The sequence below is a fragment of the Macaca fascicularis genome, chromosome 14, assembly GCF_037993035.2.
Source record: "Macaca fascicularis isolate 582-1 chromosome 14, T2T-MFA8v1.1".
Classification (NCBI taxonomy): Eukaryota; Metazoa; Chordata; class Mammalia; order Primates; family Cercopithecidae; genus Macaca; species Macaca fascicularis.
Genome location: NC_088388.1, coordinates 32,346,383 through 32,363,688, shown reverse-complemented (window position 1 = coordinate 32,363,688; position 17,306 = coordinate 32,346,383). Strand labels below are relative to the sequence as shown.

General features: G+C 42.1%; 1 pseudogene; it reads left to right on the top strand.

Annotated features, from left to right (window-relative positions):
• The first annotated feature begins 14,739 nt into the window (after positions 1 to 14,739).
• LOC102123681 (small ribosomal subunit protein eS24-like) lies at positions 14,740 to 15,140 on the top strand (annotated as a pseudogene).
• Positions 15,141 to 17,306: the final 2,166 nt, after the last annotated feature.

Here is a 17,306-nt window from a genome sequence, read left to right as displayed (position 1 = left end):
CTCGGCCTCCCAAAGTGCTGGGATTACAGGTGTGAACCACCACACCAGGCCTGGCCTGCCTTTTTAAAAAAAACATACAAAATAAGATTTTAGGCTCTTTTGCAATGCCCAAAGCACCTAGTACAGTGATTGGCTCATAAAAGATTCAGTAAGTACTTGTTGACTTAAAAAACTTACTCTGATATGCGTCCTTAGAGACACATTTCCCAGTCCTGATTCCCTGGGGCTCCTATAAAAATAGACCATGATTAAAATGTGTTGCAGAAACAACCATCTGGAAATATGAAATAATAGGTCATGCTTTTTTAGCCTTTCTACCAATAACCACAGTATAACTACATAAATAGAATTGCAATTTCACCTTCTACTTACTTATTTGCACTAATATTCTGGAAACAATCAGTTTAGGCACTTAATTTTACAGTGTTTGAAAATAAGTTCTTTTTCTCTCACAAGTGCTCTCTTACAAAAAAAAACTATACAGTTCAGGATTTGACTTTTAGCCTGCACTAATATTAACACACAAGCTTTCAAAAGGCTTATTTAGGCCTAGTTTTGTGTAGTCTCTCCAATAAAATTTTATAAAATAATTGCACACTGATTTACAGAACATTTTATTTGCATCTGTATCCATTATTAAAAGACGTGATTCTTGAAACGTTTCTAGTTTGAGTAACCTAATTTTTATTCAGAATAGAGCAAAGCATCATTTATTTTTTCTTTCAGCCCATTGGTGTTAATATTTCTATAGCATCGTGGCTAAGCAATTAGACTTAGACTTCACACTGCTTTGTTTCAAGCTCTGACTTCACTACTGGCTCTCACTGTGTGGTTAATTCAACTCCCTGTTCTTCAGTTCCCTTCTAAAAAGGGATAGATCATTAAATCCATCCTTATGAAGTAGCTATGATGATTTTTTTTTTTTTTTTTTTTTTTTTTTTTGAGACAGAGCTTTGCTCTTGTTGTCCAGGTTGGAGTGCAATGGCCCGATCTCGGCTCACTGCAACCTCCACCTCCTGGGTTCAAGTGATTCTCCTGTCTCAGCCTCCCCAGTAGCTGGGATTACAGGTGTCCACCACTATGCCCGGCTAATTTTTGGTATTTTTAGTAGAGACAGGGTTTCACCAGGTTGGCCAGGCTGGTCTGAAACTCCTGACCTCAGGTGATCTGCCTGCCTCGGCCTCCCAAAGTGCTGGGATTATGGGCATGAGCCACCGGCTCAGGCCAATGATCATCTTACATAATTCTTAGCACAGTGTCCCTGACATAAAGTAAATCCAGTTAAAATGTGCCTAATGGGCTGGGGGCGGTGGCTCACACCTGTAATCCCAGCACTTTGGGAGGCCGAGGCGGGTGGATCACCTGAGGTCAGGAGTTAAAGACCAGCCTGGTCAACCTGGTGAAACCCCATCTCTACTAAAAATTCAAAATTAGCTGGGCATGGTGGCGGGCACCTGTAATCCTAGCTACTTGGGAGGCTGAGGCAGGAGAATCACTTGAACCCAGGAGGGGGAGGTTGCAGTGATCCAAGATTGCTCCATTGCACTCTAGCCTAGGCAACAGAGAGAGACTCCAATTAAAAAAAAAAAAAAAAAAAAAGGAAAAAAAAAGTGCCTAACATTGTATTAAACTTTAGCTAAGGTATAAGGAGAAGCGGTTTCAGTTTCCAGAGAGTAGCGGGAAAACTTTGAATTGAAGTCCTTGGAGGGGACTTTTTTTGGGAGGGTGGAACCTGCACTGTGCTTTGAAGAATGAGTCATGATAATAATTTAGGACATTTTGTAAAAGAGAAGCAGCTTTGACCACACATTTTGTATTCGAAGATTTCTTGGGAGTCATTCATATACAATTATTTTGGTTATTTTGTTTATATGAAATATTTCTATTTAAAATTCTTAATTTCTTTATAAATAATAATGCTTATAATCTAGAGAAAATCCCATAAATGGAAAGTACTTAATTAAAGTTCTTTCAGACCTGACGAACAAACTAATTTACTAGCTATTAATGACTCCTCAGCATGGATATGGCTTTCTTCTTTCATCTTTTTAAAAAACTTGTATTTGGCAGAACAGGATAAATTTTAACAACTTGTGTCTGTTACACACCTGATGCAAGTATAATTGATCTGTTAGTACCAGATTTTGCATGAGAATTACAGGCGTGCAAAATCAATGATTATATTGAAGACAGTTCTGTTTAGTGTTCAGTAGGCAGTAGCATACATCATAATACATTGTAATTTCAAATAGAAGCATGGCAACCCAAAGCTGAAAAAGACTTCTTACAATGATTTAGGCTGACTTCCGCCTTTTTTGTGTTTAAATTAGGAAATTAAGTCAGATTCTCCCAAGGGCTTATGTAACCCAGGGAGATACATTCATTCTTCCAGGCCTTCCTGGAGCACCATTTGATATTGTTGCTTTCTTAGTCATCAAATTGCCTACAAAGTGGGAAAATAACATGCAATGCTTACTAGAGACATGTCTCTCAAATGTGATTCCTAGGATCACGCCTACACAAGTCAAGAAATTAAGAAAGCATATCTGTCCAAAAGCTCAGCTTTTTTTTTTTTTTTTTTTTTGAGATGGAGTCTCACTCTGTTGCCCAGACTGGAGTGCAGTGGCCGGATCTCAGCTCACTGCAAGCTCCGCCTCCTAGGTTCATGCCATTCTCCTGCCTCAGCCTCCTGAGTAGCTGGGACTACAGGCGCCCGCCATCATGCCCAGCTAGTTTTTTGTGTTTTTTTAGTAGAGATGGGGTTTCACCGTGTTAGCCAGGATGGTCTCGACCTCCTGACCTCATGATCCGCCTGTCTAGGCCTCCCAAAGTGCTGGGATTACAGGCTTGAGCCACCGCACCCGGCCCAAAAGCCCAGATTTTAAAAAGCACACTTTGGGCTGGGTGTGGCGGCTCATGCCTGTAATCCCTGCACTTTGGAAGGCCAAGGCGGGTGGATTACCTGAGGTCAGGAGTTTGAAACCAGCTTGGCCAACGTGGTGAAACCCCATCTCTACTAAAAATACAAAACATTAGCTGGGCACAGTAGTGGACACCTGTAATCCCAGCTACTCAGGAGGCTGAGGCAGAAGAATCATTTGAACCCAGGGAGCAGAGCTTGCAGTGAGCCAAGATCTCACCAGGGCAACAAGGGTGAAACTCTGTCTCAAAAAAAAAACAACAAAAAAACCACTTTGCCCTGTGTAAGTTCCCCAGTGAATTCCCTGATGCTTCGAAAACCATCCTTTACCCCTAAGCCTTCCTATCACTGTGACACTACTCACTCTTCTGTCTTGTCTGTTCTCTAAGCAATGTTTCATGCTTCATACTTTTCCACTTGTAAAAACTCATCTATCCCTTCTCCAATTCCTTTAGATCTTGCTGGGCCTTGCTAGGTCTTGCTAGGCCTTCCTAGTTCTTGCTTAATTTAATACAATAATCATAATAGGATATCAACAGTTGCTTCCCTTCAGTATTTTACTGAAAAGACCTATCTATTGCTAGGAGTATTCAAAACGTTGAAATCCAAGAACACTATGTTGTTCTTGGGAAATTCTCTTTCAAATCTCAATTCTGGTAAGTTATTTTACCCTCAGTGCATCATAGGAGTAGCAATCACTTTTTACAAAGCACTTATAATGAGATGGGAAAAAGAATAACCTAGGAAAATTTTAGATCTATTAAAATATGTTTATGGCTTAAAACCTATTGTTAATTTGTACAACATGTTCTGATGGGAGAATAACTTCCTAAATTTGAACTTGAAGTTGACATAGGGAGAAGCAATCTGACACCTATGTTGCAACCAGCCTATTTTCAACAGCCAGAAAAAAAAGTAAAACCTAACCCTGAGTTTTTGGTAGGGTAAGACTCAGAGCATGATGTCACTTTTCCTTTCTCATAATTTTAAAGGTCCACAAGGCCATTTTCTGGCAGATGTGTGCTTTCGTTATAATAAACACGGCAGGCAGATAGGTCTCGCAGGGATGCCTCGATGCCTGAAAGTTTTTAGTTTCTGATAAGAGCTGGAAATTTCTATTTTAAGTGGTGGCTTTGGTAAGCAGTCCTGCTAAATGTCAGCGAAATCAGTTCAATTGCTGCTAATTTTCATATTCTGCTTTTGAGTTGAATCTTCAATATTTGACTGAATGTGGAATTCAAGACCAACAAATAAAAAAGACATCTTTGTAAATGTCTTCAATATTAAAAAAAATAATAAACATTTTGAATTTACAGTAAGCACTTAATTCAATAAATTGGGCTGTTGTCTCAAATAGGAAGAAGCTTTTTGCTAATTAGATGTCTTGGCTTTATCGTTGTTATGACAAAAAAATGATGCTTTAGGCACCTTTGTCAAGAAAAGGACTACCGAGTAATGCTAAGAGGGAATGAACTATTTGGGAAATGATCTTTTAAATTGCAAATGCTTACAAGTAGCATCCTTTTAATAAATTATGTGGCGAAAAGGGAACAAATGTTATCACTTTGGCAGTATAAATTGCATTATTTGCAAGGGCCACACAAGAAAATAAAAAATGGAGGAATAGAGCTGGGTGTGGTAGCGCATGCCTGTAATCTCAGCACTTTGGGAGGCCAAGGAGGGTGGATCACTTGAGGTCAGGAGTTCGAGACCAGCCTGACCAACATGGTGAAACCCTGTCTCTACTAAAAGTACAAAATTAGCCGGGTGTGGTGGCACACGCCTGTAATCCCAGCTACTTGGGGCTGAGGCAGGAGAATCGCTTGAACCCTGGAGGCAGAGGTTACAGTGAGCCGAGATGGTGTTATTGCACTCCAACCTGAGCAACAAGAGCAAGACTCTAAAAAAAAAAAAAAAAAGTGAAGATTATGTGTTTGATATCACTAAATTTAAAATTATTTTAAGTGAATATATTTTCATATGCGTATGCCAGTTCATGTCCTCTGGGAAGCAGACACCAAGGTAGAATTAGAAGGACAAGAAATGTATTGGGGATAAGACCTTTGAAAGATAGAGGGCAGAGAAAGAGAAGTCAGGAAAAGTCATTAGTCTGTGATAAACATCTGACACTTGTGAGAGGAGTGAGGGAAGGACTGAAAATTGGAAAGGCAGCGCTTTGAGCTCTGGGGCAGCCCTGAGAAAGTCTTGACCTATCCAATAGACAGCTGTAATGCAAAGTTTGCCTATAGAGGACTTCTGCATTGGGCAAAAATGGCCAGGCCCCAAGCTCCAAGTCATGCTCAGTCATTGGCTGAGAGCTGCCTAGAATGAGTGTGCCCTGAGTTGAAATGCTGTGACAGATCCCAAAGGTGCTACAACTGGTGAGCGTCAGCTGATTGTATTCTTCAGCAAATTCTCCCTGCAATGGATCTCTGAGCAGTACAACTCCAGGGGTGACACAATGTGCATTAAGTCTGCTAAAGCAAACTAAATATGGCCTGAGAAGGACTCCATACTTCTATATTTGAGTCCTTGTGGATGAACTGCAACCTAACTTAATAGATAAAAAGATTGAAAACCTGCCGGGCACGGTGGCTCACGCCTGTAATCCCAGCACTTTGGGAGGCCGAGGCGGGCGGATCACAAGGTCAGGAGATCGAGACCACGGTGAAACCCCGTCTCTACTAAAAATACAAAAAATTAGCCGGGCGCGGTTGTGGGCGCCTGTAGTCCCAGCTACTCGGGAGGCTGAGGCAGGAGAATGGCGTGAACCCGGGAGGCGGAGCTTGCAGTGAGCCGAGATCGCGCCACTGCACTCCAGCCTGGGCGGCAGAGCGAGACTCCGTCTCAAAAAAAAAAAAAAGAAAAAAAAGAAAACCTGACTTAGGAGTATGCACCTGTAACAATCACTGAGTCTTGGCTAATCCCAACAGCCATGCTTCAACCACTCATAGACTGAAAAGTGTTCAAGCTGGGTTCAAATAAGACAAACGCTGAGCTGTAACCAATCCAGTTGTTTCTTTACTTCACTTCTGATTTCTGTATATCACTTCCCTTTTTTGTTTATAAACTCGTTCTGGCCACGAGGCACCCCTGGAGTCTCTCTGAATCTGCTGTGATCCTGGGGGCTGCCCAATTTGCAAATCCTTCATTGCTCAAGCTCCTTTAAATTTAATTCAGCTGAAGTTTTTCTTTTACCATGTTAGACATGATGTCTAATAAAATACCAATATTATTTGGCCAAATTTGTAATTTTTCTTTGCCAAAAGATGTGTGGCTTGTAAGCCAGTGTGCTACACTTTGATTCAGATGACTTGCTTCATGCGTCATAACTCTGGTTCTGAATTTTCATTTGCTTTGGATAAAAATTAATTTGTGGTGGCCGGGCATGGTTGCACACACCTATAATCCCAGCACTTTGGGAGGCCGAGGTGGACGAATCACCTGAGGTCGGGAGTTCGAGACCAGCCTGACCAACATGGAGAACCCTCATCCCTACTAAAAATGCAAAATTAGCGGGGCGTGGTGTTGCGTGCCTGTAATCCCAGCTACTTGGGAGGCTGAGGCAGGAGAATCGCTTGAACCCGGGAGGCGAAGGTTGCAGTGACCTGAGATTGAGCTACTGCACTCCAACCTGGGCAACAAGAGTGAATCTCCGTCTCAAAAAAAAAAAAAAAAAAACGGGCCGGGCGCAGTGGCTCACGCCTGTAATCCCAGCACTTTGGGAGGCCGAGGCGGGCGGATCATGAAGTCAGGAGATGGAGACCATCCTGGCTAAGACGGTGAAACCCCGTCTCTACTAAAAATACAAAAACAAAGTTAGCCGGACGTGGTGGCGGGCGCCTGTAGTCCCAGCTACTTGGGAGGCTGAGGCGGGAGAATGGCGTGAAACCGGGAAGCGGAGCTTGCAGTGAGCCGAGATCGCTCCACTGCACTCCAGCCTGGACGACAGAGTGAGATTCCATCTCAGTAATAGTAATAGTAATAATAATAATAATAATAATAATTTGTAATACAGAGCAACATATGCCAACTAATGCTATCTTATAGACAGATCTCATGCTTACGGTAAGTTTTGGGTGTTTCTCATCTGACGTCTATAAGATCATTGTTAGATGTTATTAGTGATGCAATTTTGAAACAGACTTCTTATTACAGATCTGTATTTTTTTTTTTTTTTTTTTTTGAGACGGAGTCTTGCTCTGTAGCCCGGGCTGGAGTGCAGTGGCCGGATCTCAGCTCACTGCAAGCTCCGCCTCCCGGGTTTGCGCCATTCTCCTGCCTCAGCCTCCCGAGTAGCTGGGACTACAGGCGCCCGCCACCTCGCCCGGCTAGTTTTTTGTATTTTTAGTAGAGACGGGGTTTCACCGTGTTAGCCAGGATGGTCTCGATCTCCTGACCTCGTGATCCGCCCGTCTCGGCCTCCCAAAGTGCTGGGATTACAGGCTTGAGCCACCGTGCCCGGCCAGATCTGTATTTTTAAATGAGTTTAATTAAAGAGCAACTTGATGTTCCAAGGCATGCTGTTAAAAACAACAACAACAACAACAACATAAAACACCAACATCTATTACTTCTTGTGACTCCATGCTTGTATGCTGAGTATTGTGATACTATACCATCAAAACAAAGTATAAAAGTCAATTGGGCTGGGCAAGGTGTCTCATGCCTGTAATTCCAGCACTTTGAGAGACTGAGGCAGGAAAATTGCTTGAGCTCAGGAATTCCAGAGCAGCCTGGGCAATATATACTGGCGAAATCCCCGTCTCAACAACAAAAAAAATTATCTGGGCATGGAGGTGGATGACTATAGTCCCAGCTACTCGGAGGAGGCTAAGGTGGGAGGATCCCTTGAGCCTGGGAAGCAGAGGTTGCAGTGAGCTGAGATCGTGCCACTGCACTCCAGCCTGGGTGACAGAGTGAGACCCTGTCTCAAAAAACAATACAAAAAAAACCCACCAAAAAACAAACAAACAACAAAAAAATTTGAAGCAGAGGCAGATGTAAGACAAATGATTACACATAATTCCCGATTTCTATTTTATACATTCATCAATATGACTTTAGACTTTATTGTTCTCCATGATTGACTTGATAAGAGTAAATACTATAAATGTAAATGAACTTATAAAATAAATGTATGTAGATGGACAGTGGAGACTCAGAAGGATGGAGGAGTGGGAGGGGGATGGATGATGGGTGGTTGCTTGGTGGGTACAATGTGTGTTGCTCCAGTGATAGATGTATTGAAGGCCCTGACTTTACCACAATGCACTATACCAATGTAGCAATATTGCACTTGTGCCCCATGAATGTATACAAATTAAAAACTAGATAGGCAGATGTGGTGGCTCACGCCTCTAGTCCCAGCACTTTGGAAGGCTGAGGCGGAAGGACCACTTCAGCCCAGAAGTTGGAGACCAGCCTGGGCAACATAGTGAGACCTTGTCTCTACAAAACATTTTGAAAAGGCCGGGTGTGGTGGCTCATGCCTGTAATCCCATCACTTTCAGAGGCTGAGGTGAATGGATCACTTGAGGTCAGGAGTTCAAGACCAGCCTGGCCAACATGGTAAAACCCCATCTCTACTGAAAATACAAAAAATTATCTGGACATGGTGGCACGTACCACCTGTAATCTCAGCTACTTGGGAGGCAAAGGCAGGAGAATCGCTTGAACCCAGGAAGTGGAGGTTGCACGGAGCCGAGATCACACCACTACACTCCTGAACAACAGAGTGAGACTCCATCTGAAAAAAATAAAAAATAAAAAATGAGGCAGGAGGATTGCTTGATCCCAGGAGGTCAAGGCTGCAATGAGCCGTGATGGCACTACTATACTCTGCCTGGGTGACAGAGCAAGAACCTGCCTCAAAATAAATAAATAAATAAAATAAACTAATACAGAAAAATACATTCTGCAAAAAATGTTGACTTAAAATGGATTTTAAAACTTTAAAATTTGGACAATCCCTTTTTTCACTAAAGATGAAGGATGCATTTCTTGGGGTAGGATAGACTAGGAGCTTTTCCAGTTTGTTTTTGAGACTGAGCCTTGCTCTGTCACCCAGGCTGGAGTGCAGTGGTGCAATCTTGGCTCAGTGCAGCCTCTGCCTGGATTCAAGAGATTCTCCTGTCTCAGCCTCCTGAGTAGCTGGGACTACAGGTGTGCGCCACCGCACTTGGCTAATTTTTGCATTTTTAATAGAGACGAGGTTTTGCCATGTTAGCTAGGCTGGCCTCCAGCTCCTGACCTCAGGTGATCCACCTGCCTCAGCCTCCCAAAGTGATGGGATTACAGGTGTGAGCCACTGTGCCTGGCTAGACTAGGAGTTTTTTGAGGAAATAAAAAGCACTAAATATATATATATATATAAGAAAAAAAAAAAAAAGGCTCTGCAAAGGGCTCTACGAAGGTGAAATGGAGAACAGCTTCTTGAAGACCTGCCTGTTGATCTTCAAGCCTTTGGCTGCTGCCACAGCCCATCTTTATAACTCAGTAGGACTGAGTAGGAATAGTAGCTGACAGCCTCTTCCACAATCCTCAGATCAGTGCCACCAATCCTTTGGGAAATTAAAGTCACATCCTCCTGGTGATATCTTCAAAGGATGAAAAAGAATATACAGCACAGTGAAAAGTAAATATCCCTTCTTCCCCTGGTGCTTTCTTACCCAGTGCATTTCCTGGAGAGAGCACAGTTACTAGTTACTTAAATATTCTTTCAGAGATATTGTATTTTCAGATTACGTTTACAATTATCCATAAATCTTTACCTTCCACACTAATGGCAGCATATTATACACATCATTTAGACCTTGCTTTCTTCAGTATGTAGCTTGGTAGTTGTTCCATATTGCTACATAGAAAGCTGCTTCATTTTTATTTTACAGCTCCACAGTATTCCATTGTATGGATATGCCATAATTTATTTCTGGGTTATTTATAATCCTTTGCTGTTATAAACAATGGTACAAAGAACTACTTATATATACATTATTTCACAAATGTATGAGCATGTCTGCAGTATAAATATTAATACTTTTGTCCATTTTTGAATGAAGGCAGTCTCTTAATGATTTGTGCGAGGCACATATTTATATGAAGGAAATTAGCCTTTTATGTATGAGTCCCTGATGTTTATTTTTATTTATTTATTTATTTGTTTATTTATTTGAGACAAAGTCTTGCTCTGTTGTCCAGGCTGGAGTGCAATGGCACAATCTCAGTTCACTGAAACTTCTGCCTCCTGGGTTCAAGTGATTCTTCTGCCTCAGCCTCCTGAGTAGCTGGGATTACAGGCACACACCACCACGCCCAGCTAATTTTTTGTATTTTTAATAGAGACAGAGTTTCACCATGTTGGCCAGGCTGGTCTCAAACTTCTGACTTCAAATGATCCGCCCACCTCAGATTCCCACATTTTTAGGATTACAGGCATGAACCACCATGCCTGGCCTGAGTCCCTAACCTTAAAAAATTCATGTTAAAAGTGAGTTAAAATCTGTCTCTATGAAAAATTTCAATTTCTTATTATGAATGTTTATAGTATAAGGGAAAGTGGGAATTGTGTAGCTCTAAGGTAAAGATTATCAGTTGAAGTTTATTTAATACAATATCTTCTTTTACAATAGAGTACATCATTATTTATAAGGATATAGTTTTTTTCTTGGAGAAATGAAGGAAAAAAGGGTATATTATGGTTTTTATTGTGATGGTGCTATGAAATAAAATAATCCTTTTAATTTGTTCACTACATGACCCTCTACTTGATACTTTGTCATTTTCAGTGATTTGTCTTTTTCCTGAATGTGGACCTTAACAGCATATTATATTAAGAACTGGAAAATAGGCCGGGCGCGGTGGCTCACGCCTGTAATCCCAGCACTTTGGGAGGCCGAGGCGGGCGGATCACAAGGTCAGGAGATCGAGACCACAGTGAAACCCCGTCTCTACTAAAAATACAAAAAATTAGCCGGGCGCGGTTGTGGGCGCCTGTAGTCCCAGCTACTCGGGAGGCTGAGGCAGGAGAATGGCGTGAACCCGGGAGGCGGAGCTTGCAGTGAGCCGAGATCGCGCCACTGCACTCCAGCCTGGGCGACAGAGCGAGACTCCGTCTCAAAAAAAAAAAAAAAAAAAAGAACTGGAAAATAGTGAAACAAAGTAATACATAAGCAAAGCTGGGCCTTTTGTAACATAATTCCCAGAGGCAGATGCAAAGCAGTAATGGAACCCAGTATTCAGGAGCAAATAGAAGTATTCTATAACATTTGATAAGAAGTTAAACCCTACTGAGCTATAGATACTTTTGTTTGCATTACAGCAGTTGTGATCTGCAGTTTTTTTGTTTGTTTGTTTGTTTTTTAAGACAGGGTCTCTCAAGCCATCCTCCTGCCTCAGCCTCCCAAGTAGCTGGGATTATAGACATGACCCACCATGCCCGGCCTGCAAAATCTTTAAGCAAACTTTTGTTGTAGCAAGCAAAATAATATCCAGAGAATTAGTTTATTTTTGATCCTGTGATTCAGGATTAAAAAAAAAAAATTTAAGGCCTGAGTGCATGGCTCACACTTAAAATCCCAGCATTTTGGGAGGCTGAGGTGGGAGGATAGTTTGAGCCCAGGAGTTGGAGTAACATAGCAAGACCCTCGTATCTACAAAAAAAATTTTGTTTTTTAATTAGCGGAATGGGGCGTGACAGAGCATACAGGTGGTCCTAGGTGCTTAGATAGTTGAGGTGGAAGAATTGCTTGAGCCTGGGAGATCAAGGCTGCAGTGAGCTGTGATCGTGCCACTACACTGCAGCCTCAGTGACACAGTGAGACCTTCTCTAAAAAAAAAAAAAAAAATTAGGCCGGGATAGGGGGTGTGGCTCATGCCTGTAACCCCGGCACTTTGGGAGGCTGAGGTGGGCGGATCCCTGAGGTCAGCAGTTCGACACCAGCCTGACCAACATGGAGAAACCCTGTCTCTACTAAAATACAAAATTAGCCGGGCGTGGTGGCGCATGCCTGTAATCCCAGCTACTTGGGAGGCTGAGGCAGAAGAATCGCTTGAACCTGGGAGGTGGAGGTTGCAGTCATTGCGCTCCAGCTTGGGCCACAAGAGCGAAACTCTGTCTCCAAAAAAAAAAAAAAAAAATTTAAACTCTCCTCTACACTCAGTGTTTACAAATTAATTTCCTTTACTTTTCTGAATATTTTTCTATTTTGACAAGAAAGGAATAGCAAAAATGTCACGTACAAAATGGCACCATCTTCCTATCATGCCAGTTTTGAACTCTTTAAAGAACATTAACCTTTAGAAAGAAAGATGTTTATCTACTTGCAAGGAACATAACCCCCAAGAGATTTTCCTGGACTGTGCCCTAATTTGTTGGATTTTTATCAAATTTCCTGCATATGCTCATGCAGTCATATTTAATTAGTCATAATTCTTCTTTAGAAAAGGCTTGTTTTAAAAAGAAGCACAACAACTGTGATATCTTTGGAACTTATAAATATCTGGTCTAGGATTTCCTTAAGCTAGTCATCTGTTTCCTCATTTCAAAAGCTCAAACAGTGTTAGGCTGTGTTTTTAAAATGTTGGATTTGTTTTGCAAATGCAGGAAAAGCAACACTTCCTAATTTGCTTAGATGGGTGCCCATATAATTTGGTGTTTTATCAGCTCTAGATGAGTGAGTACTGGTGTAATAGTGGGAATAAGCAAGTTGGATGTGTGCGCATGCACATAGATGCCTATGTGTGTCTGTGTATAAGTAATATGATGAGGTTCTAGTAGAGAATCAGTATGAAAGTCCATTCGTTCTTTAAATATTCAGGACCAACAGAAAGACTGAACTAAAGTGAACAAAACTGGTTCTGCTAAGCACATTTTCTGTCCTTTGGCCATTGATTGACTCACTTCTCTTAAGTGGAAATAGGATAGAACCTTTTTGTCTATTCTTTAAGGATAGCACATATTTGTCTAAATCCTTGAGTTAGATTAGTGTATTCTTGGCCAGGCATGGTGGCTCATGCCTGTAATCCTAGCACTTTGGGAGGCCAAGGAGGGCAGATTGCTTGAGTTTAGGAGTTCGAGACCAGGCTGGGCAACATCGTGAAACCCTGTCTCTACTAAAAATACAAAAAATTGGCTGAGTGTGGTGGCTCATGCCTGTAATCCCAGCACTTTGGGAGGCTAACGCAGATGGATCTCTTGAGGTCAGGAGTTTGAGACCAGCCTGGCCAACATGGTGAAACACCGTCTCTACTAAAAATACAAAATAGCCAGGCATGGTAGTGCACACCTGTAATCCCAGCTACTCGGGAGGCTGAGGCAGGAGAATCGCTTGAACCCAGGAGACAGAGGTTTCAGTGAGCCGAAATTGGGCCACTCTACTCTAGCCTGGGTGACAGAGTGAGACGCTGTCTCAAAAAAGCAAAACAAAACAAAACAATATAAAAAATTAGCCATGTGTGGTGATATGTGCCTGTAATCCCAGCTAGTTGGGAGGCTGAGGCCCAAGAATTGCTAGAACCTGGGAGTGGAGGCTGTGGTGAGCCGAAGTTGTGCCACTACACTCCAGGCTGGGCAACAGAGCAAGACTCTGTCTCAAAAACATAAACAAATTAGTGTATTTTTATAGCTGCATAATATTTCACAAAATGGTGTTTTAAGATGGGTTACACATTATTTATTCATTTATTTTTGAGACAGAGTCTCACTCTATTGCCCAGGCTGGAGTGCAGTGGTGTGATCACACCTCACTACAACCTCCACCTACTGGGTTCAAGCGATTCTCCTGCCTCAGCCTCCCAGGTAGCTGGAACTACAGGCGTGCACCACCATGCCTAGCAAATTTTTGTATTTTTAGTAGAGACAGGGGTTTCACCATGTTGGCCAGGCTGGTCTTGAACTCCTGACTTCAGATTATCCACCCGCCTCAGCCTCCCAAAGTGCTGGGATTATAAGGATGAGCCATCATGCCCGACCTAAGATGGGTTACAAATTAGTACAGTATTTCAGATACTTTTTTTTTTTTTTTTTTTGAGATGGAGGCTCTTTCTGTCACCCGGGCTGGAGCGCAGTGGTGAAATTCCAGTTCACTGCAACCTCTGCCTCCGGGATTTAAGCAATTCTTGTGCCTCAGCCTCCTGAGTAGCTGGGATTATGGGCACATGCCAGCAAGCCCAGCTAATTTTTGTATTTGTAGTAGAGACAGGGTTTCACCATATTGGCCAGGCTGGTCTCGAACTCCTATCCTCAGGTGATCCACCCGCCTTAGCCTCCTAAAGTGCTAGGATTAAAGGCATGAGCCACTGAGCCTGGCCTAGATCATAATTGCTTATCATCCTTTATATCATAACTGTACTAAATAAATTTGGCCTAGAGATCTAGCTCAAAATTTTATGCTATGCAGGAATTTCCCTTAACCACTCGTTGTGTTAAGTGGTTAGTCAGCTTTTGTTATCATTGTTAGCTAAGAGAATGCATCGGAAAACACCTAGAACCGGTCCTGGTACAGTTAACTTGTTTTGCTTAAAACCATTTTTAAAATGAAGAAATTTTACCAGTGAATATTATTAAATTTATTCAAAGATTTACTGATTGCTTATATTCTTTTTTCTTTACTGATTATGTAAGCAAAACATATTATTTTCACAAATTCATATATCTTTTTGTGCGTATATTAACATTAGTATATTTATTAGTCTTTATTTTACAGAAATTGATCATATGTGACTTACTTTTTAAACATGTCTCAGATATCTTTTTATGTAAATAAAAATAGGTCTATCTGTTCTTTTTCTCCCTGGCTTTCTGCGGATAGACTGTCATCATGAGTGACATGGTAACTATCCGCACTAGAAAGTTCATGTCCAGCTGACTACTTCAGAGGAAACAAATGGTCATTGATGTTCTTCACCCTGGGAAGGCAACAGTGCCTAACACAGAAATTCAGGGAAAACAAGCCAAAATGTACAAGACCATACCAGATGACATCTTTGTATTTGGATTCAGAGCTCATTTTGGTGGTGGCAAGACAACTGGCTTTGGCATGATTTATGATTCCCTGGGTTACGCAAAGAAAAATGAACCCAAACATCGACTTGCAAGACATGGCCTGTATGAGAAGAAAAAGACCTCAAGAAACCAACGAAAGGAACACAAGGACAGAATGAAGACAGTCAGGGGACAGCAAAAGCCAACGTTGGTGCTGGCAAAAAGCCGAAGGAGTAAAGGTGCTGCAATGATGTTATCTGTGGTTGTTGTGGATTTTTCACGAGAAGATTAATAAACTAAAAGCTTTTTTTTAAAAAAAGGTCATCTTATTCATTTTAATGCTGCAATGTATTATTCCATTTTATGGCTGTACCATAGTCACTTATCTAAACCCTCTAAGGTACACATTTCTTTTTTTTTTTTGGATATGGAGTCTCACTCTGTAACACAGGCTGGAGTGCAGTGGTGGAATCTTGGCTCACTGCAAACTTTGCCTCCCGGTTTCAAGCCATTATCGTGCCTCAGCCTCCCAAGTAGCTGGGATTATAGGCGTGTGCCACCACACCTGGCTAATTCTTGTATTTCTAGTACAGACAGGGTTTCACCGTGTTGGCCGGGCTGGTCTCGAACTCCTGACCTCAAATGATCAGCCCGCCTCAGCCTCCCAAAGTTCTGGGAGTACAGGCGTGAGCCGCCGTGCCTGGCCAGTTACACTTTTCATTTCCACATTTTAACATTTCTGAAATTACTTTTTAGTTATTTTATTTATTTATTTTGAGACAGGGTCTCCTTCTGTCAGCCAGGCTTGAGTACAGTGGCCGGATCTCAGCTCACTGCAACCTCCACCTCTCCAGCTCAAGTGATCCTCCCACTTCAACCTCCTGAGTAACTGGGACTACAGGTGCACACCACCACACCTAGTAGTTTTTGTTGTTGTTGTTTGAGACAGAGTTTCTCTCTTATTGCCTAGGCTGAAGTGCAATGGTGTGATCTTGGCCCACTGCAACCTCCGCCTCCCGGGTTCCAGTGATTCTCCTGCCTCAGCCTCCCAAGTAGCTGGGATTACAGGTGCATGGCACCATGCCTGGCTAATTTTCGTATTTTTAGTAGAGACAGGGTTTCACCATGTTGGCAGGCTGGTCTTGAACTCCTGACCTCTGGTGATCTACCCGCCTCAGCCTCCCGAAGTGCTGGGATACAGGCATGAGCCACTGCGGTGCCAACATTTCTGAAATTAGGATGTCACTTATATTTTATCATGCATGACAGGTTAAAATTACTATCTGCCAGGCAGCATTTGTGACCTAATTGTCTTTGACTTGCACAGGTAAACTTGATCATAATTATTCAAATTTATGTCACTTTAATTCAGTTATGTGCATTGTTAGTACTACAGGTGTTGGGTTTAATTGCTGTTTAAAATGTTCAGATGAAGATGGTGACTTGGCACTGTGGCTCACGCCTGTAATCCCAGCACTTTGGGTGGCCAAGGTGGGCATGATCACTTTGAGCCCAGGAGTTCAAGACCAGCCTAGGCAACATGGCGAAATCCTGGTCTCTACCAAAAATACCAAAATTATCACACACCTGTAGTCCCAACTGCTCAGGAGGCTGAGGCAGTAGGATCCCTTGAGCCTTTGAGGTTGAGACTGCGGTGAGGAGCTATGATTGTGCTCCTGCACTCCAGTGTGGGTGACAGAGTGAAACCCTATCTCAAAAAAAAAAAAAGAAAAAAAAAGTGGTATTGCAACTTTTTGTTGAAACACAAATTTGTTGTTTATGAGGAAAGGACAGACACAGAGCAGTGGGACATACATTTGATATTTAGTGAAGCAAATATTTGTCATTCAGGGAGTAACTAATTTCATGATTTTTTTCTACAAAGGAATGACTAAATTCTTTATGAGATGGAAGAAAGTAAGACAGTCATAAGTGATGAAGTTGTTTCAAAGCAATGGGAGGCTGGCATGACTGATTTATACATCTCACAGGACCAGTATTAAGGCATTTTGTCATAGTTTAATTGGCAGCAGTTTTTCTTTCTTAAAGGCCCATAAAATAATAATAATTTTACTACAAATGATCTCTAAGAGTAGATGACCTACATTACAGTATCCATGATAAATAACAGACACTGTGCTGAGACTTTACATCTGGGCTGGGTGCGGTGGCTCACGCCTGTAATCCCAGCACTTTGGGAGGCCAAGGTGGGTGGATCAATAGGTCAGGAGTTTGAGACCAGCCTGGCCAAGATGGTGAAACCCTGTCTCTACTAAAAATACAAAAATTAGCTGGCCACAGTGGCGGGCACCTGTAATCCCAGCTACTCAAGAGAATGAGGCAGAAGAATCGCTTGAACCTGGGAGGCAGAAATTGCAGTGAGTGGGCCACTGCACTCCAGCC